Raw genomic sequence first — 26,306 nt, forward strand, 5'->3', positions numbered from 1 at the left:
TTCCCCAGCCCTAACCCAACCTTACATCACCACTTGACATGCGTTCCCAACTTTTTCTCTCTTAATTTTGCGCTCACTACCTATTTTACATTACCTTCCATCATACAGTGCCCACCCTACAATCAAAACACCATCCCATTCCCAACCCTGTCTCCCAGTCTCCAAATCACCCTTCCCCTGTTCATCCATCCACACTCTGAGCCATACTTTCATCTCCATCTTTATCTTCCAATTCACTATTCATACTCCCTCCTCCCCTTGTAAATTTCCAGCTCCCTCTTCCTTGTCTCCTCCCCTATGACCTCCTTCTCTCCTGGTGCTTTCCTTTTCCCGCCCTTTTTCCACCTTACTTTTTCTGTTAGCTCGGCATCTCTTGTTTCAGTTTCCTACTGTCCCTTTCAGTCCACCTTCTCCATGTCAATCCTTCTATCCCGCATGTCCACCTCACCACCTCCCCCTAGTTCCTTCCTGCCCTTTCCATCTCACTTCCATCCTTCACCTCACTGCCTTATTCTTCCCTCCTATTGTTTTTGCCCCCCCTTGGTAATCCCACTATGACGTTTCTCCCCAACAACCTCCATCTGCTGTCCTTCCACTGCTGTCCCCATGATCCATCATTTCCCTTCCTCCGCCCTTCCTATTTAGTCCTTACTGCTTCCTTTCCCTATTTCTATTGTTCTAATCTACTTCTTCTATCCCTGAATATCCCTGACCCCATAGTTAGTATTCACCCCACACGACCATCCATAGCGCCAGTCACGGACTTCTGAACAAAACTTTGGGAACCAGCACGTTTTCTAAATGCACTAAATGCGCCATACATTTCGTACTTTAGGTAACTTTTTTGTATTTTACACAGTGATTAGATTAAATATTTTATACACAACACACAGTCTTTGTAAGAGCCTAAAGTTGTTCAGATCAAGTACAAGTTCTACAGCAGGAAAGAAGAGAAAAGTAAGTACACTAAAAACAACTCAAGTTTTAAAGAAAACACAGGCCCAAAGTCCATATACCTTCTCAAATGTAAATTGTAGCCCACTTCCATTTCTAATTTATTGTCACAAGATGTGCGAGTAATTGTAGTGTCTATGAAAGATATTTGTTCCAAAGTCAAAATGTCACTTTGCTGTCAAATAATCCCAGAGATTACCATAAACAAGGCCAGAAAAAAACTCTGGTGCGCTCGCAATGCTCGGGAAGATATGTGATGTGAATCCTTGTGATTACTGAAGACATGCCTCCCATTGTAATTATTCCGCTCTCACAATAGCTTCCTTATGCGCCTCGTGCCTACCTGCTGCCACCCATCGCCTCATTAACATTCGTCGTCGATGCAGGACCATGAGTGCCGCTGACCTCTGAGCATCGGTCGGTCACTCCTTCATTGTGATGGATTTTGTATTACCGCGGCCGCTTCCTTTGCGGATAAATGTTTTTGTTTTCTTTATTTATGGGTAAATTGAAAATTAGTCGAACACCTGGGTCCCGTTTCAGTGTTTGCTTTGCGTGGTGTGAAAAGTATTATGCGACTAACTAGCATGCTCAGGGTCGTTTTTTCTCTTGGTACAATAGAATACAAAAATAAATCCCCGTTTTGGTGTTTTTGATTCAGGTGATATGTACCTCTTATAGGATTCTCGTACTATTAAAAATATATTCATAAGAAATGTTTTTAAAATAGCTAATTTTCAAATTTTATCTTCCTCAATTTTAAATTAGGAAGGAGAAGTGAGCGCGGGTTACTTAAAAGAGTTATTGCCGGCACCTGCAGGCAATAATCTGAATAATGGCTCATGTTGTCCTCCAGTAGGTATGGGTATGAGCAGTCGGCAGGGAGCCTTGCCTTCACATTCTTTTTGTTTTCTTTTGTTTTGTTTTGTTTTCTTTTCTTTTCTTTTCTTCCCCTTCCCTCCACTTGGAAGATATCTTTCCAGATAAACCCCTTTCTCAACGCTCTCAGTTATTATGAAAAAGTTTTGGTGGGCTTCATGCCCCCTTGCATTACTTACTGCATCATTTTTTGCACTGAAATCAAAATTGTAAATTGGGCGTGAAAAACGTTTGGAAATGTTTGTGACTGGTGTTAGACCTGGCATCCTTAGGATGGCCTTACCCCAGACTTTTTGCCTTTTTTCCTCTCAATTTTCTGACCTTCTTGTTGTTGGCCTTAGCACTCTGAGCACTTTACCACTGCTAAACAGCACTAAAGTGCATGTGCTTCTCCCCTAAAACACGGTAACATATGTGTATCCACAATTGGCATGTTTAATTTACCTATAAGTCCTTTGTAAAGGCGTATATCATATACCCAGGGCCTGTAAATTAAATGCTACTAGTGGGCATACAGCACTGATTGTGCCACCCACTTAAGTAGCCGTGTAAAGCAGTCTCAGGTCTGCCACTGCAAAACATGTGTGTGAAGTCTACCTGCCACTGTGATTTGGCATTTAAAACCTCTCGCCAAGCCTTAAACTCCCCTTTTCTTACATATAAGTGTTTGAAGATGGAATTTTCCCCTGATTTGAAGAAGCTGCAGGAAAAGTGCAAAAACAGAGAATGCAGAAAGCACAGCTACTTTCAGAATGCAGAAAGAGAGAGACCAATAAATGTCCCAAGATCAAAAATCGAATTGGACGAAGTAATTAGAGGATGTTTGGATTTTGAATTTGTGAATTAATACCAAGAAAAAAACGTATTTATCTGTTCAAAGGCATTACCTGGCGAGCTGCAACAGTAGATGACAAATTGACCGAATTACCAAATAAATATGAAGTCAATCTCTCAAAAACCATCCAATTGCAGAAAAGTTTCAGAGTATGTCTGGATGATGAATGAACAGAGACAATGAGTTCTTCAGGAATGCGATTGCACATTATTGAAATAGTGAAATGATTCTGCAGATATAGTGAGTTTGAGAAATTAGAAAGCGATAGTCAAAGAAACATGAAAATATAAAGAAATCAATAGAGGCGGCTGATGGTAAGATCCCCAGATGATGGAGAAGCTTTGGCTAATCTACTAAGAGAAGTGCCAGGTGGAGGGTCTGTTCATGTGCCTTGGAGTAGGGGAGATCTTGCATCATTCATGAATAATTTCCCCAAAATGCTAGAAAACTCCACGCAGTGGTACACACAGGTCAAAAAATGTGCAAACATTTTGAAGGTGTTCTGCAGTAATTTGAATAGTTTTTTGAAAAGTGTGTTCCCAATGATTTTGGGTCTGAATGTAAAATTGATGTACATTGGCCAAATTCAGAGACACTGAGAGATTCTCTCATTAATGCACCATCACCTACTGTGATGGATACATCTAATGAGGTAATTACTTTATTGAAAGGCAGAGTTCCTACAAAGGATTTGGATTATGTGAGGTTACACAGGATTCAACTGGAAGTGAAAGAGTCAGTGCATGAATATTATGGGAAGTTATTGAGAGAGTTTCAGCAGCACACAGGTCAAACACATCTTGAGCCAAATGATATGGGATTCATTATTTCTCAGTTTGTTCTTGGATTAAGACCTGAGATTAGTCAGCATATGCAGAGGGATATGATTTGTTGGCAACGTTGTTGCATGAGACACTGAAATATACCAAGTATTGTAGTGATGAACTAAGAATGAAGAAGAAAAAGCTTAAGAAAAAGTTTATGTTGGCACAAATGAAAATGGCTCAGAAAGGTTTTCAACATCGGTCATATGCATGGAATATTGGTGCAATGCAAAGTGTCAGTTTTCAAAGTGTCATGCAAAGATTTGGGTTTCATGCTGGATTGCGAGGAGTTCTATGAGGTATGGTTGCTTCACAGGGTAAAGGTCAAGGAGTTCTGATTGATCTGAATTCAGGTGTAGATGTTGTAATGTTGAAGAAAATGACTCCTTGCGACTTCTGTAACAAGACTGGGCATTGGAGGATGGAGCGAAGGCTGAATGCAGATAGAATGAATGCTAATATCAAATGCAAGGGGGAAATCAGATGCAAATGCAAAATGTGCCCATTCAACAAATGCAAGTTCCAATGAAAGCTCAATTGCCAATGATGCAAGTCCTACAGACTCCTATCGTTCAACAGAATGTGGGAAGTCCTAAAACTAGTATGAATCAGATGCCTCCAGTACACAAAAACTAATTTCATGTCCACAATCAAAACATTTTTAGCTCAGAATCTGTTTATTACATTTCAAAGTAAAATATAAATATTGTTAAAAAAAAGGAATTAAAGTCAGCAACAGCACCAGTTAAATTGCCCACATTTACAGGGTACTATATAAGAGTTGGAGGGTTGAGGACAAGTAGAGTCATGGGAATGGTGTAGGCTGCTCCAGCTGCACTGCAGTAAACTCTGTGAGCTACTGGATAATACACATATACATATTTGTCACAATCAACCCAGCAATCCTGTAAGAAGAAATGAAGCAAGGCCCCATGCTGGGTGTTTTAAAAATTGGGGCATTGGCGGAAAGATGCAGTCCAGTATGAGGTCCTCAACTGAATCAAGGTGTGAAAGCATTGTGAAACTGGCTGTCACAATAATTGACCCCTGGTATGCTGTCAAGGGAGAGGGTGGAAACTTCAACTAACCAACCATAAAACTAGAGGGGGGAGTCCACAATGTATGATGCCAAGAGGAGGATTATGTGAATAAGCCTAAGAGTAGTTGGGACTTGGGTTTTAGTGTGGGTTCAGACACTGATGAAGATAGGGACTCACTGTGGGGGCTCTCGAGGTAACTACTTGGGGCTCCAATATCTCAGCAGAGCTAATGGAAGTATATGTAAGGTGTGTTGGCTCTAAAAGTTTAATCAAACAGTTGTAGAGCATGCAGCGTAGGAGGCTGGAAGTGGAGGTGTTCTATCCAAGAAATGTAGTCCAAGAGGGGCTGCTAATGGCAGAGGAATGACTTATCAGTTAGGGCAGTTCCATGTGAGAGATGTTCAATGCCCTTGTCTGCCAAAGCCTGGTGAAATAGCCCTCCACAGGAGGAGGGAAGAGGATTTCCAAGCCAAAGTAATCAATTGCTTGGCAAAGCCCATCATATGATGAATAAGATACCAGTCTGCGTGTGTGAGAGCTTCTAGAGTTGTATGACGCAAGCCTAGGATGACCGTGTGAAAATCTGCCGGGATTGGAAAGCCTTGGGTGCTTTTAATGTGATCAAAACTTCCTTCCAGAAAAGAATAGGCTGAAAACATGACCACCAGATATGTTTGAAGGGGCCCTCGGGGTGCCGCAGCACCAGCAAGTAAAAGAGGCCACAGGGAACATAGCATGGAGATAAACCGGGGTATAGTACCATTAGAACAGATTATAAGCGGATTACCTATGCTTAAAGCCACAGTGAGTTTTGGGGATTTCCTTCCACAGTGCATCCCACTGTTTCTGCAAGATTTCTGTGTGTGCCTCGGCCTTCCACTTTGTCTGGTATGGGTGTCTCAGCACCAAGTGGGATTACTGAAGGATAATATAGGTTTTGGAAATCAGTCCCTTGGTGTCCTCGTAGTTCCAGACCAACGTCTCAAAAGGAGGGAGCGAGCCGGTCACTCCTATCATGTTGGAGGGATGGAGTGACCAGTGACAGAGTTGAAAATATTGGTGTTTAAGATTCTCAGGTATATTAAATTCGGATTTGCATTGCTGAAATGGCTTGATTAGGGGGACTTGGAATAAGTCTTGCAATATCTGACACTCTCCCCTTTCCCACTCCAAGAAGGATCCCGGGGGAAATTTGGTGAGGGAAATGAGGTGAGGTCAAAGGTAGTCGTAGACCTGTCCCAAATGTCGAGCACCATCCTGGTGGGAAATGCCAGATAGGCACTGTGAGGCGGGTGGGGTTTAGCTAGCCAGCCCAGGACCCAGAATGGTCTGCAAGCCACTGCCCAGTCCGTGTGCAGCCAATGCTTTTCACTTTCCCTAACCATCCACTCAGAGATGAACAGTAGGTGGGCTGCGCGGTAGTAGTCTAGGAGACTGGGACATACAAGGCCACCTCGACTTTTTGGGGAGCATAAGTATGCTGTTAGCTATGCAAGGTTGTTTCGCTTTCCTGATGAAAGCTTGCACATACTTTTGTAGGCGATGGATGTCCTCGGTTGGGATAGGGGTCGAACAGCTTGGAACAAATAACGTATACGAGGCAGTATATTCATTTTCAATATGTTAATGCGCTGTAGCCAGAAGGTGTGAAGCGGCTTCTATCTATGAAGGTCTTCTAGGATGGACTTATGATAGTGAGGCCAATTAGGTCGTTTCCAAGTACGTAGGGTGTTGGTGATATTAAGCCCCAGGTAACAGATGGACTGCATGGCCTATTGGATTGGGGCTAGGCTTTGCAAGGTAAAGTGACTAGTTCAAATTCACAGAGTGCCTAGGTGACCGCAGCAAGGGTTGTCTCTGGTTTGGTGAGGGTCAGTAACAAGTTGTCTGCATATAGGAGGACCTTATGATCCCATCCTCCATAAGAAATGCCCGAGATATCAGGAGCCTGACGAAGGGGAATTGCCAGGCGCTTAATCTTCAGGGTGAAGAGAAGCAGGGCCAAAGGGCAGCCCTGATGAGTGCCCCACTGGAGGGGAATGGAGGATGTAGTGCCACCATTTACTCTGATCGCGGTAGTTGGGGCAGAATAAGAAGCCATAATTTTGTTACTCATATTGGGTCCCAAGCCTATTTTAAGAAGGACAGCGTGGAGGAAGGTCCTGGTGACCCTATTGAAAGCCTTCTCCATGTCAAGTGACAGAAGAAGGGCAGGAATATTATGCATGTGGACCTTTCTATAAGGTGTGCAAGGCATTGAGTGTTGTCTGAGACTTGGAGTTGGTGTATGAAGCCTACTGGATCAGGATTGACTAGGCCTGGGAGAAAGGCTTCCAATTGGTTGGCTAACATTTTAGTGTATTTTGGTGTTGAAATTCAAGGGTGCTATTGGCCTCTTAGAAGAGCATAGGGTGAGATCTTTGCCAGACTTCGGGAGTAGAGATATCTCTGCAGCTGACATTGTGGGCGTAAGACCAGACTGGTGGGGAAAGGTGTTGAACAAGGTGAGCCCTTCAAGGAGGGAAAGAAAAGTTTATAAAAAATAATTGGAAGGCCATCAGGGTCTGGAGTTTTCCCCTTTGACAATCTGAAAAGTGTCTTTTGTAACTTCTGACATGGTGAAGAGCGAGTCTAAGTCTCAAGCATGTTGGGTGTCCAGGGGTATTGATGGACAACCTCCCAGGTATACCCGGATACTCTCTGCACAATAGTAGTCATGGAAGGCCTGCAGCTTGTGAGCTTTTTTGATGGCATTTCCAGCCTATGATGTGCGGATTTTAGGTATGTGGAGCGGGTGGTTTAATGTCATAAGAGATGGGCTAAGAGGGAGCCTATCTTGTTGCCCTATCGTAATATTGTTGTTTCAGTGCCAGAAGGAAGCGTTCTGCTTTGTTGACCCTATCAGTGCGTAGCTGCCTCTGAATAACACCAATTGTCACTTCGTGAACAGGGAGGATGTTTGTTTGTCTATGTTCTCTAGATTTTTGATGTGGGTTTCCTGGAGGAAGATTATGTCTGGCTTGTGTTGCAGAAAATAACGCTATATCTGTTTCCTCTTATTAGGGGAATTGAGACCTTTCACGTTTAATGAGAGGAGTTGTATCTAGGGCAGGGTTCCCATATCTAAGTAATGCATAGTATAGCACTAGTGACTACCGGAAAAGTAATGAGAACAGCACCCCATATCTTTAAGTGGATTGTGTTGAGTAAAGTGTAGTCCACGATGGCAAGGGCCTTCCCCAGGGCATGACATACCTTCTATGGAGAAAAAGGGATAGGGACCAACAAGTAATCAACTGACCAACTGGGCCCAACATGGCGAGGCTCTCCCTCATTGAACTTAAGAGGAAAAACCTCAGCATCCGCTTTGATGGGAGAAGTGCTCCCTAGAGGAGAAAGGAGGAGAGGAAGGGAAAAATAATGCACAAAATATTGTGTGATCACAGGCCGCTATTTTAAAGCAATAGAATAGATCAGTCTGAGTTACCACTGAAGGCGGTGTGAAGAGGTTTTGATCTGTTCTTGGTAGCTGGCTCTGAGACCACAGGACCTGCTATAGAAAGAAAAAAGAGCAAAGGGAAAAACACATTGGAAAGACAGGAGCTCCCTGCAGCATTTCAGGCAGTGAGTGCCCTGCCAAGGGTGACGACCATTAAACCGATTAGACTTCAGAGGCGTTCCATTGGGCCTTTTCCTATTTCATATTCTCTAAGTGAGAGATAATGTCATCTTTCACCTTGATTAATGCTCTTGCTTTAGATTGGCAGTCCTTATTCCGCTTTACTCCAATCCGCTTTCATGATTGCCTCCTTGTCCTGAATGAAGTGCACTCTGGTGAGGATGTCAGGGGGTGCTTTGGATCTGTCAGTCCTTGAGGAGACCCGGTGGGAACGCTCAATGTTTAGCGGTTGGTTTCCCTCTCCTCCCCGAATTGCGCAGAGCAAGTCTCTGGTGAAAGCCAAGATGTCATCTTCTTGTGCACCCTGTGGGATGCTGAGGTGATTTCCACTGCAGTGGTTTTCAAGGCCTTCTTGCTTGGCCATTACGTTTTGTTGTTGTTCTTCCATGGCTTGCACTCATTGCATGAGCATTTCGTGATTCTCGGTGCAGGAGTCCATTGTGCACTCAAGATCATCGCCTCACATGCTCACTTCAGTGAAGTCTCTCAGAAGGTCCTGTAGGCACGTTTTGAAGTACGCTCTTGGGAGCCTATCTCCTGTTTGATGTCATTAAGTAATTGCACCCTGTAGTCCTGAGTGAATACTCGAGGGTTAAATGATTCTGGAGGTGGGGAGAAGAAAGGGTTTTGTTCGACATGGTAGGTGGGGGAGTTTGGCCCACTGGGAGATGACTAAGTATTCCTTGGAGGATTTGCCTCTTCGCATCGTACTGTTGAGGCTCGCGAGTAGTTCCCCGTGAGGGCAGCAGGGCTGGTGGGGAGTGACAACAATCAGTCTCACCACCAGCGGGGATTGAGAGTCAAGAGAAGGTGCCCCTTCAAGGAAGGAGCCTGTATGGGGCCGCTGTCCCCATACAGTTGCGCACAAGAGGCTCTTCTTATGGCCTCCACAAGGCCACCCCACCGCACTGCAAAGCTGGAATGGGCCAGGGACTGCCCACAGCAAGGAACGGAGGTACAATCTTTGCTGGGGACACTCAACCACTGGCTCCAGGCCAGTATTAACACTGCCCAGTAAAAAAATGCACCAGAGGTAATGTTCCCTGTGTGGCAGCCAAAATTGTGGTCCAGGTCAAGATAAATCCATAAGAGACTTCCAGTTAGAGGGGACGTCCATAAATATTCAAAGCACTAGGCATCAAATTTCAGATCGCATTGAATTCAGAACCTATAGTACATGCCGCATACAAATGAGAAACAGGGAGGTTCCTAAGCATATGGGTGTAACACTGGAGCCATGCAGGACATAAATGTCTCTATGTTGCTGAGCATGGCGCTCTGGTATCGTAGTGAGCACTCACCTGCTGATGTAGGGACCCAAGCCCTGGCCAGCCAGGCGGATCAGTTCAGAGCTTCAGTGAGTAATAATGAAATCGTCTTGCAAAAAAGAGCAGCTCTGTGTGGGGAGGGTGCAAAAGTAAATGATCTCCTGTCTGATGCACACAGTAGCACAAAAACTGTTGCTTCAGACCTCTCTGCACAGGGCCAAGGCGAGAGGCCTGGAGTCAGCTCAGAGGCTTGCCGGGAGGATGTCACCACTGCAGCGGGCCCCCCGAGTTCAGACAACAAGGCCGGGGCACCCTCGTGGTGAGTAGCTTACCGTTTCACACCAGGCGCAGTACCAGTGAAGGGTAAAGAGAGCAGCACCACAGGCCTGGCCAAGGAGCTGCAGCGAGGCAGCACTCCCTGTCGTGCAGAACCTCTCCAATGCAAGTCTGGGAGCGTCATCGATACTGCAAGTCTCTGAGCTCGGTCAGGGTGTCCAGGACATCATCTTTGCTGGTGCAGGGAGCAGCTTCCAAGGGGAGAGAGTATTGCCGCAGTTGAGGTCCCTCTGCAAGATGGCTGGTGCTTCATAATGCAGGTGAAAGCTGGGAAGGGTCTGATTTCAGGAGTTGTCATGCACAGCGGGCCCGATGTTGATCGGCGCAGCCCCGGGAGCTCCAGAGGTTTGAGGTGGCAGGGTTAGGCAAAAGTAGAACCCCCAATGTGAGTGGATGGTTGCTTTTGGGCTTGGAGCTGGAGATAGAAACATCTTACTTTATGTTGCCCGTGGCCATGCCCCATTGTTAGAAATGGGGTTTCTGGTTGGCTCGGGTATGCACCTAAGCCAGGCTGAACCCACCCACTCTAGTTAGGGCAAGGGAGTTACACATCCAAGATAACCCCTGCTTACCCACTTGGTAGCTTGGCACGAGCAGTCAGGCCTATCCCAGAGGCAATGTGTAAAGTGTTTGCACAACACACACAACACACGTGACGCACCGTCCCCACCACAAAGGAAACACAACACCAAGTTATATGAAAATATACTGTATTGTACACAACACAATTATTAGACCAAACACAACATGTCAGTAATATCCTGCTACCTTAGCAGTTGTCACAACGTTACACATCAGTTACTCTGCAGAACTAGCAATAGTCACATATGACACACAGGTTACTTAGTATTCTGCAACATAAGCAGTAGTCGGAAATCACATTACTAAATGAATTCACTTGTCATAAAAGTATCATAAATGCCTTTACCAAGAGAATTAAAAAACACATGGTAAGTCAAGAAAACATATTAGCATGTCATGCCCATAAAAGGAACATTAGCAAACATATACTTAGTACATCATCAATTAAACAGGTCAACATAAGAATCATTAACTTCCATGTAAGGAACCTATGACATATGTCTGGTAAAAGTACCTGTATTAAGATGTGCGAGCACTCCTAGTGCCAGGAAGAATAAAGAGGGGCCCCTGGTGCTCCGTATGCTCCCTCGGGGGCCAATTCGATGATTTCAGGGAGGAAGGGGGGTGACACGCACCCCCTCTGACTTTATAAGGGGCCCCTCCTGGGGCCTGCGATCTCTTGGGGGCTCCCACGTGCCTCAACTGGCCCTTCAGAGGGGGGCAAAGGCGGACAACTATTTGGAGCCACCACGGGGACTCAGCGGTGCGGTGGGCCTCCAACGAGGCTTCCACCCCACCCACGCCCTCCCAAAAGGATATTCAGGGCTTTAGTGGGGCCACGGGGAGCCTCCGATGAGGCTTCCTTCTCCCCGCCCATCCTAAACATATACGCAGGGCTCCAAGGGGCAGGGGGAGCCTCTGATGAGGCTTCTTCCCCCCCTGCCCGTGCACCATACATTCAGGGGCTTCGGTGGGCGGGGAGCTACTGATGAGGTTTCCTTCCCCGCCCGATCCTCTCTAGCCAATGAAGGGGCTTGCCCGGACCGTGCCAGCGATTGGCCCTAAGTTAGGGCCTTCTGGTGCCCCAGGGGCACTCCTTGGAGCGAACCTTGCCCCGGGGGCACCGATAGGTTTCCTTTTCTTCGTGCCCTGGGGCACTGTGCAGTGTGCTTCACTTGTGCATCCTGAAAACAGCCTGCCCGGGCTGCGGCGGTGATTTCCACAGCGGCAGAGTGCTGTCAAAGCTCTTGCGGGCACAAAAGGAAAGCGTCCACAAGGCGCTTCGGGATATCAGTACAGCGCTCTCCAGGCAGTATATTTATTAGAACAAACTGCTCTCAAGGCACTACAAGCCATGAAACTGAAGCGCTCCTGCTTCGCTTCCAACAGTTGCAGGGGTCAGGGGCCACAGCAGTAGTAAAATGGGGTTCTCAGCCTGGTCAGTAAATTTAGATGACAGGTCCCTGTGGCAGAAAACTGTGCACACAGGCCCTGAGCTAGCAGGCCTGAGGCAGGTTTGAAAGGCTACTTCAGTGGGTGGCTCAAGCAGCGCTGCAGGCCCACTAGTAGCATTTAATTTACAGGCTCTGGGTATAGAGATACCACTGTACAAGGGACTTACAGGTAAATTAAATATGCCCAATTGGCATAAACCAATCATACCAACTTTAGATGGGAGAGCACCTGCACTTTAGCACTGATCAGCAGTGATAAAGTACTCAGAGTCCTAGAGCCAACAGTGAGAGGTCAGAAAAAAATAGGAGGAAGGAGGCAAAAAGACAGGGGATGTACCTGCCACAAGGGCCAGGTCCAACACCCATCAAAACATGTTTCAACAGTTTTCCATGCTAGACGGAGAGAGCTTTGGGTCTAATGATTCCCAGTAACAGTGCCTGAGGGGGGAGGCAGATTGCATAATTTATGCAGTCTTAGAGGTAGACTAGAGTAAACCATTTGTAGAAGGTGAGGTAAATGCCAACCAAGTGTCTCTTTTTATTGACATGGGTGCTACCCATTCCACTGTTAGAACAGTGGACGTCCCAGACATACCCCTCTCAGGAAAGAAGATACAAGTTGTAGGCATTTCAAATAAACAGATTACAAATCCAGTTTCAGAAGAGGTTCCTGTAAAAATACGCTCATTTGAACAAAAGCACAAATTTGTTGTGTGTGACTCGAGTACTGTGAACCTGCTAGGATGTGATTTAATGTGCAAGCTAAGTTCAATTGCACTTCTAATGGAGTGGAATTTCACATTCATACTGAGGATGTTGTATTTAAGATACCTCAACAAGATGTTGTAGCGCTTTACCCAATAATAACTGTAGAGGAATTGCATCCTGACTTGAGATTAACTGTAAATCCAGAAGTATGGGATTTTACAGGCAAAGACATCTGACTAATTAAAGGTGTAAAATCAGTCTGAATTACAGTGAAGCAAAATGCTAATTTTCAAAAAGAAAACACCATACCATTTGACCCCAAAAATAGTGGCAGAAAATAATACCAATAATTGAATATATATGTTGAAAGGGATCTTGAGGAAAATATTCCGGAGTCCTTGTAACTCACCGATTATGGTTTTACAGAAGCCAAATGGAAAATATAGAATAGTTTAGGATTTACAAAAAATGTATGAAATCATAATCCCATGCTGTCTCGTGGTACTGAATCCAGCCACCATACTTTACCAAATTCAGTGCACTGCAGAATAGTTCACTGTTGTGGACCTTTCCATGGCTTTCTTTTTGATTCCATTGAATGAGGATAGCCTGTTCCTATTATCATTTCTGTTTCTATGCAGAGTTTTGGCTTGGCTCCGAGTCCTACAAGGGTATACTGACAGTCTTTCAATTTTTAATCAGATTCTGAAGAAAAATCTTGAAACACTTAAAATAACTCAGACCTTGCACAATAAAATGATGACCTGCTACTGGCATCGAGCACAAGAGAGGCTTGTAAACAGGATACCATTGTGCTCCTAAACCAACTAGCTGACAATGGACCTAAAGTGTCCCCGGGTAAATGGCAGTACTGTCAAAATGAAGTCCAATATTTGGGACATATCATTGAAAAAGGAACAAGAAAAGTGTCACAAGAGAGAGTGGAGGCTATTCTAAGGATGGGTCTTCTGAAAACGCAAAAAGAAGTCAGAAAGTTTTTGGGAATGGTTTGCTACTGTAGACAGTGAATTATGAACTTTTCTCTGGTAGCTAAGCCTTTACTGAAGCTGACAGTCAGATATGTGCCCGATCTGCTTTGATGAGACAACAAATGCATGAAAGCTTTCCTAGAGTTTAGAGAAAGTCTCTTCTGTGTCCCCGCACTAGGAATGACAGATTACAAAAAGGTGATTACTTTGTGTTGTACTGAGAGGGTAGTCTGCACTCTCTCAGGGATTACTCAGATGCATGGTGAAGCAAGGAGACCAGTGGCCTATTTCTCCATTATTCCTGTCTCCTTTGCCGAAGGGGTGTCTGGTTGTCTGAAATCAGTTGCGACCGTGAGCGCTAGTCTCGCAAAGTGTGAAAGCATAGGGATGCCACATCCTTTAACTGTTATGGTCCCTCACTCTATAGAAATTTTGCTTACCAGAACAAGGACCAAATACATGACTAATTCCAGACTCACTAAATATAAGCAGCAAGTTCTCTCATATGAAAATGTAGTAGTAAAGAGGTATCAGGTTTTGAATCCTAGTACTTTGTTACCCTCACCTGAAAGTGATGTGTCTGTTGATTTTGAACATGACTGTCTTGATGTTACAGATTGATGCTCCAAGCCAAGCCCTCAGATAAAAGATGAGCCTTTAATGAGACCTGATTATGTATTTTTTGTTGATGCCTCATGTTTGAGACCAAATTATGGTTTCCTGTAAGCAATTTACACTATCTGCACAATCCAAGACATTGTGGAGGCTTCCCGGCTTCATAGTATTACCTCAGCACAAGTTGCAGAGCTAATTGCCCTTACCAGAACTTGCAGTTTAACAGCCCAAATGAGAGTGAATATATTTAGAGATGGGGGCATCACCATCAGATTTACAGACTATTTTCCTACAATGTAATTAAGGGTGTTGCTTCTTAGCCTGGTGCCAGGCCCACGTGAATATTTGAGCAAGTCCCTTGTAGAGTTCTGAGCTGGAAATATGATAATGAAGGGTGCCACGGTTGCCCCAGACAAACAGAAGGGAATTGTGTAAATTCAGCAGACTGATCACTCTCTCATTCACTTTTGCTGGAAGGACCGGACTTTGGGCAACATGGAGTATGACCTTATTGTTTTTCCAGATGACTGTGAGTTTAAGAAGGTGCCTCAGTGCACCGGATGCATGTTCATCTTAAAGTTTAGAGCAGCATTCAAGCATCTTTTCTCAGAGCCCAAGTCTGTTAGGGATAAAGAGATTTATTGTAAAGTGAATAAGTTCCTGAACAAACTGTTGTGAGGTTATTTTAGCATTTACATGGACACATTATTTAGTCCTAGGCCTCAAGCCTGTGCCCTCTCACCCAGTTACATTTCACTTTTATTCCTTTTGTTATTTTAGCAAAGCTTCATTTTAGTGGAGATGTTTTTAATTATTTTCTCAGTTGCCATGATGCGCAGAATTTGTTATTCATTCCTTTGCACATAATTTTCTTCCTGTGCGCAACCCAAGGCTGTACACAATACTTAATGGGTATTGCTGGTCCAAAGAGTACATTGTCTACCGTGCACAGAAAAATACTTGTTGTCACATCAGGACAGTTCTTAGAATAACAGATATGTTATTATAAAACATCCCTCTGCCCACACCAGGGTAGAGGGAACATTCCAGCCAACTTGCCATCTCATGCTGCACATCGTCGCAGTTGCTGCTGAAAACGTTTGGTTCCTCTTTGTCTATGTGGGAGGACTCCCAGCAGACTAACAGGCCTCTTCTTCACCTCTGACCACAGGTATGGGGGTTGGGCCTCCTTCCTGGGACCAGAAGGATGGATTAAGGCTACCACTTCTATTCACTCTTATGTAGAAACTTAGTAGTGTAGGTTGGGACATATGGTGGAACTCTTCTTGTTTTTCATTTTCCTGGCCAGTCTCTCTGCACTGGAGGTGAAGGCGGATTGCAAAGCCTCCTAGGAAATATGAGTCATGACCAGCTGATGCAGCTCATTGGGCCAATAAGCCTGGGAAGATTGGGTGGTCTTGGTGCCATGATCAGCCCTGGCCTAGCTAGCTTACTTGGAAGCAGGGGTCCACCTGCAAGCAGTTCTTCATCAGGCTCTTGAAGTCAGTCAGCTGCAGTCACACCATCTTCCATTATGTCTTCCACATGAGTGACCTTGACCCCATTGGCGTCAACTCCTGGTCTGTCAGCTGTGACAGCAGTCACCCCAAGTCCCGCTGTGAGTTCTGGGAATGGAGCAAGTACAGCAACAAGCCCTACCAGGCCGATCCAGTTGAACCCTACTCAGCCTATCCAGTTGAGTAATCTGCAGAATATTTTCGCCACTATGAATGTTCCAGCAACAGACAAAGGTGGGCAGCAAGTGGATTTGGCCACTGTGTTAACTCTTGAGATTATGGGGGTTATTACAACTTTGGAGGAGGTGTTAATCCGTCCCAAATGTGACGGATATACCACCAGCCGTATTACGAGTTCCATAGGATATAATGGACTCGTAATACGGCTGGTGGTATATCCGTCACTTTACGTCACTTTTGGGATGGATTAACACCTCCTCCAAAGTTGTAATAACCCCCTATGTCTCCCATTCTGGCCAGTTCAGAATTTGTTGACCTCACCTAAGTTTCATCAGGCTCTGAGCATGATCAGCACAGCTTTGGCCTCTGGACAGCTGGACTCCCTCCCCACTGACTATATTTACAGATAGTAAACATAATTTTGTTGTGGTGAATGACTTCAAAGTGTTATGGTCACAAAGAGGGTTAATGACATCATCTGGCTCACCCATAAGGAATAGCAAACATGTGAGGAGACATTTAGAATCTTTGGAACTCCCAATTGAAATTGGTATAGATAAATGTGCAGCTTTTGTCACAGTAAAAACCATGTATGCAGACGAGGTAGCACAATGTTGTGCAATTGTGGCATGTACGTTTAATGGAACATTTACAGATGAATCTCATTAGGACACTGTCTTTTCAATGTTGATGTCTATAGCTGACTCAACAGTTTGCAGGAAAATGTCACAGAAGCAGAACAGCAGGGTTGGATCAGAGCAGAATGTGGAAAGGATGCTTTGATATTTGGATTTCATCAGATGGGAGACAAGTCTTGAGACATTTTTATCTCTCATGACACGATTAGCATCGCCCCACACATCTAGGTGGGGTGCAATGGTCAGATCTTTTAGAAATAATTGGTTTATCTCCAGATTCAGGATGCATGTGTAAGATCTGTGTCACCTTTGTGTAACATGCCAACAGATGAAAGTATGGAAACAAACACCATCATGTGGGAAGATCAGGTGATCCCTTAAAACGGATGCTAATGGACTTCATCGAAATGCCTGCTTGTAACTGGGTGAGATAAGTCCTTGTTATGGTGTGCATTTTCTCTTGGTGGGAGGAAGCCTACCCTACAAGGAGAAATAAGAGTCTCACTGTAGCTAAACTGCTGTTAAGAGAGCTGGTTCTCTGGAGTCAGATCTTGGGGACTCACTTTTATAATGAGATCCTTAAGATGTGTGCAGCATTGCAAGTGGAGCAGAAGTTGAATTGCAGCTATCAACCAGAGTGTTAGAAATGGGGTCTTCGGTTGGCAGTCAGGTTACCTCCTGTCCAAGCAAGGACCCTCACTCTAGGCAGGGTAAGCCACGCACAATCCAAATTATCCTGAGCCCACTATCTGGTAGCTTGGCACTGAGCAGTCAGGCTTAACTTAGAAGGCAATGTGTACAGTAGTTGTGCAATAAATCATACAATAACACCATATAGCACCACAAAAACACACCACACAGTGTTTAGAAAAATATATAAAATGTATCTGGATAAATGCAGGTCAAAACGATTAAAATGCAATAAATATATATTGAGATATCACTGTAAAAGTGATATAAAGGCCCTCATTAAAACCCTGGCACCTTGCTGACGGCCGCCAAGATACCGTGACTGTGGCGGTATACCGCTAACCGTATTATGACCCACACAGAGAAATACGCCACTATACAGACACCCGCACAAGTCCGCCAACCCAAAGGTCAGTGATAAATTGGTGGTACCAAAACCCATACCATTACGCCAACAGAAATATGCCCACAGCATCAGGACCCACCAATCACCGCAGCAGTCTTTCAACCGCGGTAAACCATTGGCGGTACACACTGCCACGCTCAAAATACACACACACTAACAAAACTACACCACATTGGACAATTCAAACAACACACACCTGACAAACATACACACACCACACCCACAACACTATAAAACACACAGCCACAATACCCACAATCCCTTCCAACGGAAAAAAATAATATTGCCAACTGAGAGAGAGACAAGCCAGGGGCACCCACCCAGTCTGAGCCACATAACACATCACCCATACACCATCCACGCACCTCGCACCACACACCCCAACACATCACCCCACACCCCCTCACACATACCACTCACACTACACCCATGGCACCACAAAGAGACCCCAGGTTCTCAGAGGAGGAGCTAAGGGTCATGGTGGAGGAAATCATCCGGGTAGAGCCACAGCTATTCGGATCACAGGTGCAGCAGACGCCAATTGCAAGGAAGATGGAGCTATGGCGGAAGGTCGTGGACAGGGCACCGCCGCGGGAGAGCACCCAAGAACAAGGAATGACATCAGGAAGAGGTGGAACGACCTACGGGGGAAGGTGCGTTCCGTGGTAGCAAGACACCAGGTAGCAGTACAGAGGACTGGCGGTGGACCACCATCTCCTCCTCCACAACTAACAACATGGGAGGAACAAGTCTTGGCGATCATGCATCCTGAGGGCCTTGCAGGAGTAGCAGGAGGACTGGACTCTGGTAAGTCAAATCTTTACTACTTTATCCCCCCAACCTACCTGCATGCCATCACTAACTTCCACCCCTACCCTCAGCCCATCACTCCACCACCTCACATATACCCCACCATCACAACCCATACATCCCAATACCAAGCCCTGCATGCAACAAGACCTGCATGGACACACATCACCACAGCATGCACACTAGTGATCATCAGTTAGCCAACCGAATCACAACTCACACAAGCCAAAGCTGCCTTGCCAATAACGGCCATAGAGGGAAACATACCCATGCACAAGATGGCACACGCAGATACAATAACACTGCATTTCATCCCACAGGACCCCCACTCAACGTCACCGGAGAGGAGGTGCCGCCATATTCCAGCCGCCCCCCAGAAGAGGCCCACAGTGATGACAGCAGCTGTACACGCCTGGATCACGATGACCAACCTGGCCCATCAGGGACCTCTGGACAGTTGGTTACCCTGCCACAGTCCCATACCACCTCAGAGCCTCACCCATCAGGAAACACCAGCACAGCACCCACCCAGCGGGCCCATACCTCGGTCCCCAGGACACATCAATCAGCAGTGTGTCCACTACTACAGCGACCCCAGGCAACCCCACAAACACAGGATGATCAGGGACCTGGGGTCAGTGGCAGTGGGCACACGGTTCAGGGAACAGAGGCACAGGACAACAGGGAAGCTGGGAGGTCTGCTGTGCGACAGGGTGAGGACAGGCCCAGGGAATCCACTCTCCACAAGGCACTTGCAGGGATCCTGGGAGCATACCAAAATTCCCAGGAGACCTTGGTCCAGATACTGTGCAAGTTGCAGAAGACCCAGTGGATGCAGGAGGGACAGTACCTGGATCAAGGTGGACCTCAAACACATCCACATCATCCTGGTTACCATTGCAGGAGTGCTGGCTGATGTGGCCAACACCATGAGGGAGGCAGTGGCACACCTACGGGCTCCTGACACTAGCCACACCGATGAACAACCCTCCATCTCTGCCGGCGCTAGTGGGCAGGAGACCCCGCCACAGGACCAACAGGCCACCAGCACCCCACCCCTGCAGAAGGAGAAACACCCCGTAACCAGTCCCTGCAATCCAGGCAGAAGCCAGAGAACATTGCCAAGACCCCTGCCAGGAAATGAGACTCTCCTGAGTGTCATCCTTCTGTCTCACTTTGTTACCCTGTCCACCTTAAACTGCTATTGCTTCCCTTCCTGTGCCCCATTGGACAATGCATCTGTGATACCAATAGACTGGACTCTATGCTGGACTTTCCTCCATCATCAACCCAGCCCAATGCAATACCCCCTCCACTTATTTCCACATAAATAAACACCCTTGGAACTAATACAAGTATGGAGTCTGTCAATTGATTCAAATATGTATTTGTTTAACAAGCTGTAAACATTGCAATTCAACTGTACAGTCATGTATACATGGGTGTGACCTTTAGTGGGCATCAGAGAACACACCAGGAGCCAGAGTGGGGCACATAGATCTGAAAATAGAGATGCCAAAGGGTTCAGTAAGTGGCCATACAATATGGCAAATCAGGCTGCCAGGTACAATGTCCAACACAAAACTGCAATGGAAAGTGAAGTTACAGTGTTTTACCTGTGTGTCACTGGAAGTACTGTTGTATGAGTGATCTTCTGTTGTCCATATCCTCTTCCTCTGCCTCCTCTTCCTCACTGTCCACAGGCTCAACTGCTGCCACAAGCCCATCTTCAGGCTCATCCTACTGCAGAAAAGGCACCTGGCGTCTCAAGGACAGGTTGTGCAACATGCAACATGCAACGATGATCTGGCACACCTTCTTGGGTGAGTAGTACAGGGATCCACCTGTCAGATGGAGGCACCGGAACCTGGCCTTCGGAGGCCAAAGGTTCTTTCAATGATCCGCCATGCTTGCCCATGTGCCTCATTCTAACGTTCCTCTGCCCTTGTCCTGGCATTTTTCAATGGGGTCAGTAGCCATGAGAGGTTGGGGTAACCAGAGTCACCTGAAAATATTTGAGGGATACCTGTTAAACATACACTCACCCTTAGGGACAACCCCACACCCATATACCTACATCAACTGGGTGGGGACCATGGACTCACCTATTAGCCACACCCGGTGTCTCTGGAGTTGAGACATCACATATGGAAAGCTGCTATTCCTCAAGCTGAAGGCATCATGCACAGAGCCAGGATACTTGGCATTGACATGGGAGATGTACTGGTCTGCCAAACACACCATCTGCACATTCAGAGAGTGATAGCTTTTTCTATTCCTGAACACTTGTTCATTCCTCCGAGGGGTAGAACAAATGCTACATGTGTACCATCAATGGCACCAGTGATGTTGGGGATATGTCCCAGGGCATAGAAGTCAGCTTTCACTGTGGCCAAATCCTCCACCTGGGGGAATACGATGTACCTGCGCATGTATTTCAGCAGGGCAGACAACACTCTGGTCAACAAGTTTGAGAACATAGTCTGTGACATCCCTTATGCCATGGCCACTGGCGCTTGGAATTAACAACTTGCCAGGAAATGGAGCACTGACAGGACATGCACAAGAGGGGGGATACCTGTGGGCTGGCGGATAGCTGAAATCAGGTTTGGCTCAAATTGGGCACACAGTTCTTGGATTGTGGCCCTATCAAGTCTGAAGGTTAGGATAATGTGTCTGTCCTCCATTGTCACCAGGTCCACCAGGGGTCTGTACACGGGGGGAATGTCTCCATCTCATATTCATCCTCAGCGGTTGAAGTCTATGGAGAAAAACGGTGAGCAGAAGGTCATATTCACACATCTATTGAAATAATGATGAATCACTTCCTTTACAGAAACAGTATGTGAATTTGAGAGTCAGTTGATGTGCCAATGTCTGCTGTGATACAGTTTGGTGCCATGGCCTGTGCACCCCTGGAATGGCGGCTGCCTGACCTCTGAGGAGAGACAAGTGGAAATGAGGTAACTCCACTAGCGTTGTGCGCCATAGTGGTTGGCGGTCCACGACTGCCGTGCAACTTTGCATTGGTTAACATTAGGCCCTATAGGTTCCAGGAGCCAATGGCGATGTACGGCGGCGGTGACGGTATACACCACCGCGGACGTGACCACCATTTTCTATCTGTTCACTCACTTGCTACCTGACCTTCAACAGGAGAGGACCTACACTGCAAGTGCTGCTTTGACCTGTGTCTGGAGGAGACAATGGCTCAAGTGTCTGGGAAAGGGCCCCTGCCTTCACTTCAGTGCAGTTGGACTGCCCCAGTACACTTTACTCTATGGTCCTCCAGACAAATAGGTGAGTACACTGTGAGCATGATGGGTGGGCCATGAATGTACGGAGTGCTGTGTGTGTCAGCCTCATGTAGAAGGGGCTGAGGTGTCCTGGGCAGAATACTGCATGTCTGGTGGTCAATGTATGTGCGTAAGGGGATGGGAGGGATATGGTGGGCCATGAGAATGACAGTCCAGGCGGTATGACTAATCCTTTTTCTGCTGTCTTTTCCCTGCAGGTCAGCGCCCATCAGAAAGAGGATATTTGGCATGCCATCGCCAAGGAGGTGCAGACCCTGGGGGTCTCTGACAGGCGGAGCACCCACTGCCGCAAACAGTGGGAAGACCTGTGCCGCTGGGCAAGGAAGACGGCGGAGACCCAACTGGGGCCGGCCTCCCAACGAGGAAGGGGTGCCCATCGTTCCCTGAACCCCCTGATGTTCCGCATCCTGCGGGTGGCCTATCTGGAGTTGGATGGGCGCCTGAAGGCATCACAGCAGCCACAAGGGGGGTGAGTACAGATTCAAATTCATTACTTTACGCGTGTTAAGGTTTTACCTGGGTGGGGGATGTGGGCTGTGGGTGCACCTAGGCCAGGGCGAACATGGCAGGGTAGGTCCCTTGTTGGGCAGGCTCTGAAGCACTCCAACCCCAATAGTGTTAGTGGGCATCTACTACTGGGCAGGGCCCTGTTTGTTTCAGGTGTGCAGCTGATGGCTTATGCTATGTACCCCATGGGCTGGTGACTATCTTTGTAACTGGTAGTGCATGGCCTAGTGCATAGGGCTGCTCCCTGTGTGTTGTGTACGCCAACGGTAGTGTTGCTGCTGGCACTGACCAAGTGTATCCTCTGTCTCTCCCACCCTTTTTGTTTTGTCACCCTGTCCTTGTGTGCATAAGCATCATCTGGTGGAGGAGCAGAGGCACCGGCGACGGAGGTAGTTGCATCCCACATGGGCCTGGAGGCCGAATCCACCGGTAGTGAGGGCACCAGTGGGACAGAGGGTGAGGGGGGAACCACGACAGAGACAGGAGTGGACACTACAGACAGCGACTCATCCTCTGATGGAAGCTCCCTGGCAGTGGCGGACACCTCTGTGCCCATCCCAACAACAGGAACAGCCGCCACCCCCGTACCAGCACCACCTTCCCAGCAGCCCCTCAGCGTGTTTCCTGTGCCCGCTCACCCAGGAGGGTGGGCATCTCCTTCGCCCCAGGCACCTCAGGCCCTGCCCCAGTCAGCCCTGCAGCCCTCAGTGAGGAGACTATTGACCTCCTGAGATCCCTCACTGTTGGGCAGTCAACCATACTGAATGCCATCCAGGGTGTTGAAAGGCATTTGGAACAAACAAATGCATACCTGGAGGACATTCACTCTGGTGTGGTGGCCCAACAGAGAGCATTTCAGGCTCTGGCCTCCGAAATGATGGCAGCCACTGTCCCTGTCTCCAGCCTCCCCCTCCAACTTCCTCTTCCCAGTCCCAATTCCCTGAACCCTAGCCTATCCCAAGCACACCTTCAGACCAGCATTCACTCAAATCAACACACAGAAGTGGCTCAGGCAAACACAAGCACCACACTTCATCTCACAGGCACTCACACAAGCACCATCCCCATTCAGACACACCAACATCCACTGCCTCCACTGTGTCCCCCTCCTCCTCCTCCTCATCCACCTCCCTCCCAGTAGCGTCTCCACTCACACCTGCATGCACTACATCCTCATCCACTACCTCCATCACCAGCATGCCTATCACTACGCACCCCTCACTGGCAGTCACCACCCCCACATCCATGAACACGTCCCCTGTGTCCTCTCCCACTGTGTCTATGACCCAAAGTACACAAATGCAAGCACACACACACCCAACAGCCATCCACCTCACAACAGCATCCAGCTCATGCACCTGCACACAAACACAGCAGACTGACACCTCCTACAACCACTCCCTCTTCCTCCACTCCCAAACCTTCACCCTCTTCCCACCCCAATGTCCCTAAGAAGCTTTTCCTAGCCAACATTGACCTATTCCCTATCCCTCCCCCGTCCTTCACCTCAGGCTAGGGTGGCCAGAACCCAGCCCAGCACCTCAGCCACCAAGTCCACATCCTCTGTGGTTTCTGCAGCTGTCTGAAGCTCTAAGGGGGCACCAGCCCAGCCAGTGTGCCACCAACCCCTGCCAAGGCCAAGAACATTCCGCCACCTGGCAAGGTGAAGAAGGGGACAGCATCCAGCAAGGAGAAGAAGCCACAACCACCCAGCAAGGCCACGTCAAAAACTCTAGCTGGCAGACCCAAAATGACACCACCATCTGCCAAGGGCAGGAAGGGGGCACAGAACACCAGCTAAAGCACTTCAGCCGTCCGAGCTTGCAGATGAAGGCCTGGTGGCTACCAGCACAACCACCAGCACCGCCACCTGCACTGCGGCCAGCACCGCCACCTGCACCACCGCAAGCACCGCCACCTGCACTGCCGCAAGCACCACTACTGTCAGCAGCAGCAGCCCCAGTGGGCAGCTGTCGGAGGCTGCAGGGGAAGGGCTGGAGCCTTCCCCACCACTGGCAGCACTGGCACCTGCACTGCGGGCAGCACCACCACCTGCACCGCTGCAAGCACCGCCACCTGCACCGCTGAAAATAGCACCACTGCTACCAGCAGCAGCCCCAGTGGGCAGCCGTCCAAGGCTGCAGGGGAAGGCCTGGAGCCTCCCCCCACCACTGACAGCACCCCCACCAGTGCCAGCACTACCACCATTGTGCAGCTGTTGCCGCCAGCGGATGGACTGTAGTCCTGCCTCCATGGAGTATCATGCATCCTGGCCACTGCAAATCTCGTGGCTCTGACACTCAGGTGAGGGACTGTGACCTGGCACCCCCCAAGTGCTGCATCACTGGGCACAAAGCCCCCTCCAGGACCAGTAGAAGAAGGCATCCACTCACCCTATCCACGGCAGGATGAAGCACACTGGGCGCAAAGCCCCCTCCAGAACCAGTGGAAGAAAGCATCCACTCACCCTATCTTTGGCAGGATGAAACACATTGGGCACAAGGTCCCCTCGAGAACCAGTGGAGGAGCCACCCACTTGAGAGACTGTGGTCTTGCACTCCCCAGGACCAAGCAGTGGGCAAAGCACCCACTTGAGAGACTGTGGCTTTGCAATCCCCAGGACCAAGCAGTGGGCAAAGCACCCACTTGAGAGACTGTGGCTTTGCACTCCCCAGGACCACGCAGTGGGCAAACCACCCACTTGAGAGACTGTGGCCTTGCACTCCCCAGGACCAACCAGTGGGCAAACACCCACTTGAGAGACTGTGGCTTTGCGCTCCCCAGGACCAAGCAGTGGGCAAAACACCCACTTGAGAGACTGTGGCTTTGCACTCCCCAGGACCAAGCAGTGGGCATGGATCCCTCTCCAAGAGCAAGCTGAGGTGCCCCTCCTTCCCCTCCCCCCTGAGGTGCCTTTGTGTTTTCGACCTGATGCCCCTGCAGTGTTCCCTCCATTTTGAGGCAGAAGTCAAGTGTGGGCTTGGCCTATGTGTTATGGCCCAGTGGACCACGGACTATTTTTGTGTGGACATTGTCCCTCATTTTGTATGTAGTGTATATATTGTATATATTGTATATACTGTTCATTGATTTATGTACGTATTTCTAAGTATTTCTAATATTACACTAATTTGACTCCATTCTTTTTATCCTTGTGTTAATCCTGAGGGTTACGGGGTGTATATGTAATGATGTTGCATGTGTTTGTGTGTATGGTGTTGGGGGTGTGGGTGGGGGTGTTGCATGTTGCGTGTGTGTGTCACTCTCTTCCCCCCTCCCTTGTGTGCTAGGTGCAGTACTCACGTGGCTGTCGTCGCCAGCATTGGTGCTCCTGGTAAATGAGCAGATACACCAGCATGGGGAGGACCTGCAGCTCGGGCTCCATGGAGTCCTGGTTCTTCCTTGAGTGTCGAGAGGTGAGTGGTTTCCCTTCAAAGTACGGTTTCCGCCGTGCTTTTGATGGCGTTGGTACCACCCCAGAAAAGCTGGCGTATGGGTGGGTTGTAATTCTGTGGGCTGTACATTGTCTTCCGCCTGGCTGTTGGCGGTTACCGCCACGGTGTTTGCGGCTACCGCCGTGGTGGTCAGAGTGTTAAAGTGGCTGTCTGTGTTGGCGGTTTCCGTCGTGGTCATGATTCCATTTTTGTTACCGTCGGCCTGTGGGCAGTATTACCACAGCTTTAACACTGACCACCAGGATTGTGATAAGGGCCAAAATGTCTCAAGTCTTTTAAAAGCAATCAAAGTCTCTTTAAAGCACAAAGTACCCGGTTCACGTGCAAAATCTCCTCAAAGAACCTCAGAGGAGAAGAAGCGTGGAAACAAAGGGGGTGTACGTCGATTTCTTGAGCAACACACAGCGATGCGTTGTTTAGTGTTCATGCAGGGACGGCTGTGCGTTGATTTCCGGTGCTCGGTCGTGGATCCTTTTCGGGTTGAGGGGTTTTCGGATGCCCCGGGGACGAAACGTGGATTTCCTGCGCTGGCAGGAGGAAGTCACAGGAGGTGCGTCGATTCGGTGGGCGTTGCATTGAATTTTCTACTGCACGACAGGAAGTCGGGCTGCGTCGTCCTGGGT

At 47.9% G+C, this 26,306-nt stretch overlaps 1 pseudogene; it reads left to right on the forward strand.

Moving 5' to 3' along the window:
* The first annotated feature begins 9,481 nt into the window (after positions 1-9,481).
* LOC138287179 (proteasomal ubiquitin receptor ADRM1-like) lies at positions 9,482-22,300 on the forward strand (annotated as a pseudogene).
* The last annotated feature ends 4,006 nt before the right edge of the window (positions 22,301-26,306 follow it).

This window comes from Pleurodeles waltl, chromosome 4_1 (genome assembly GCF_031143425.1).
Source record: "Pleurodeles waltl isolate 20211129_DDA chromosome 4_1, aPleWal1.hap1.20221129, whole genome shotgun sequence".
NCBI lineage: Eukaryota > Metazoa > Chordata > Amphibia > Caudata > Salamandridae > Pleurodeles > Pleurodeles waltl.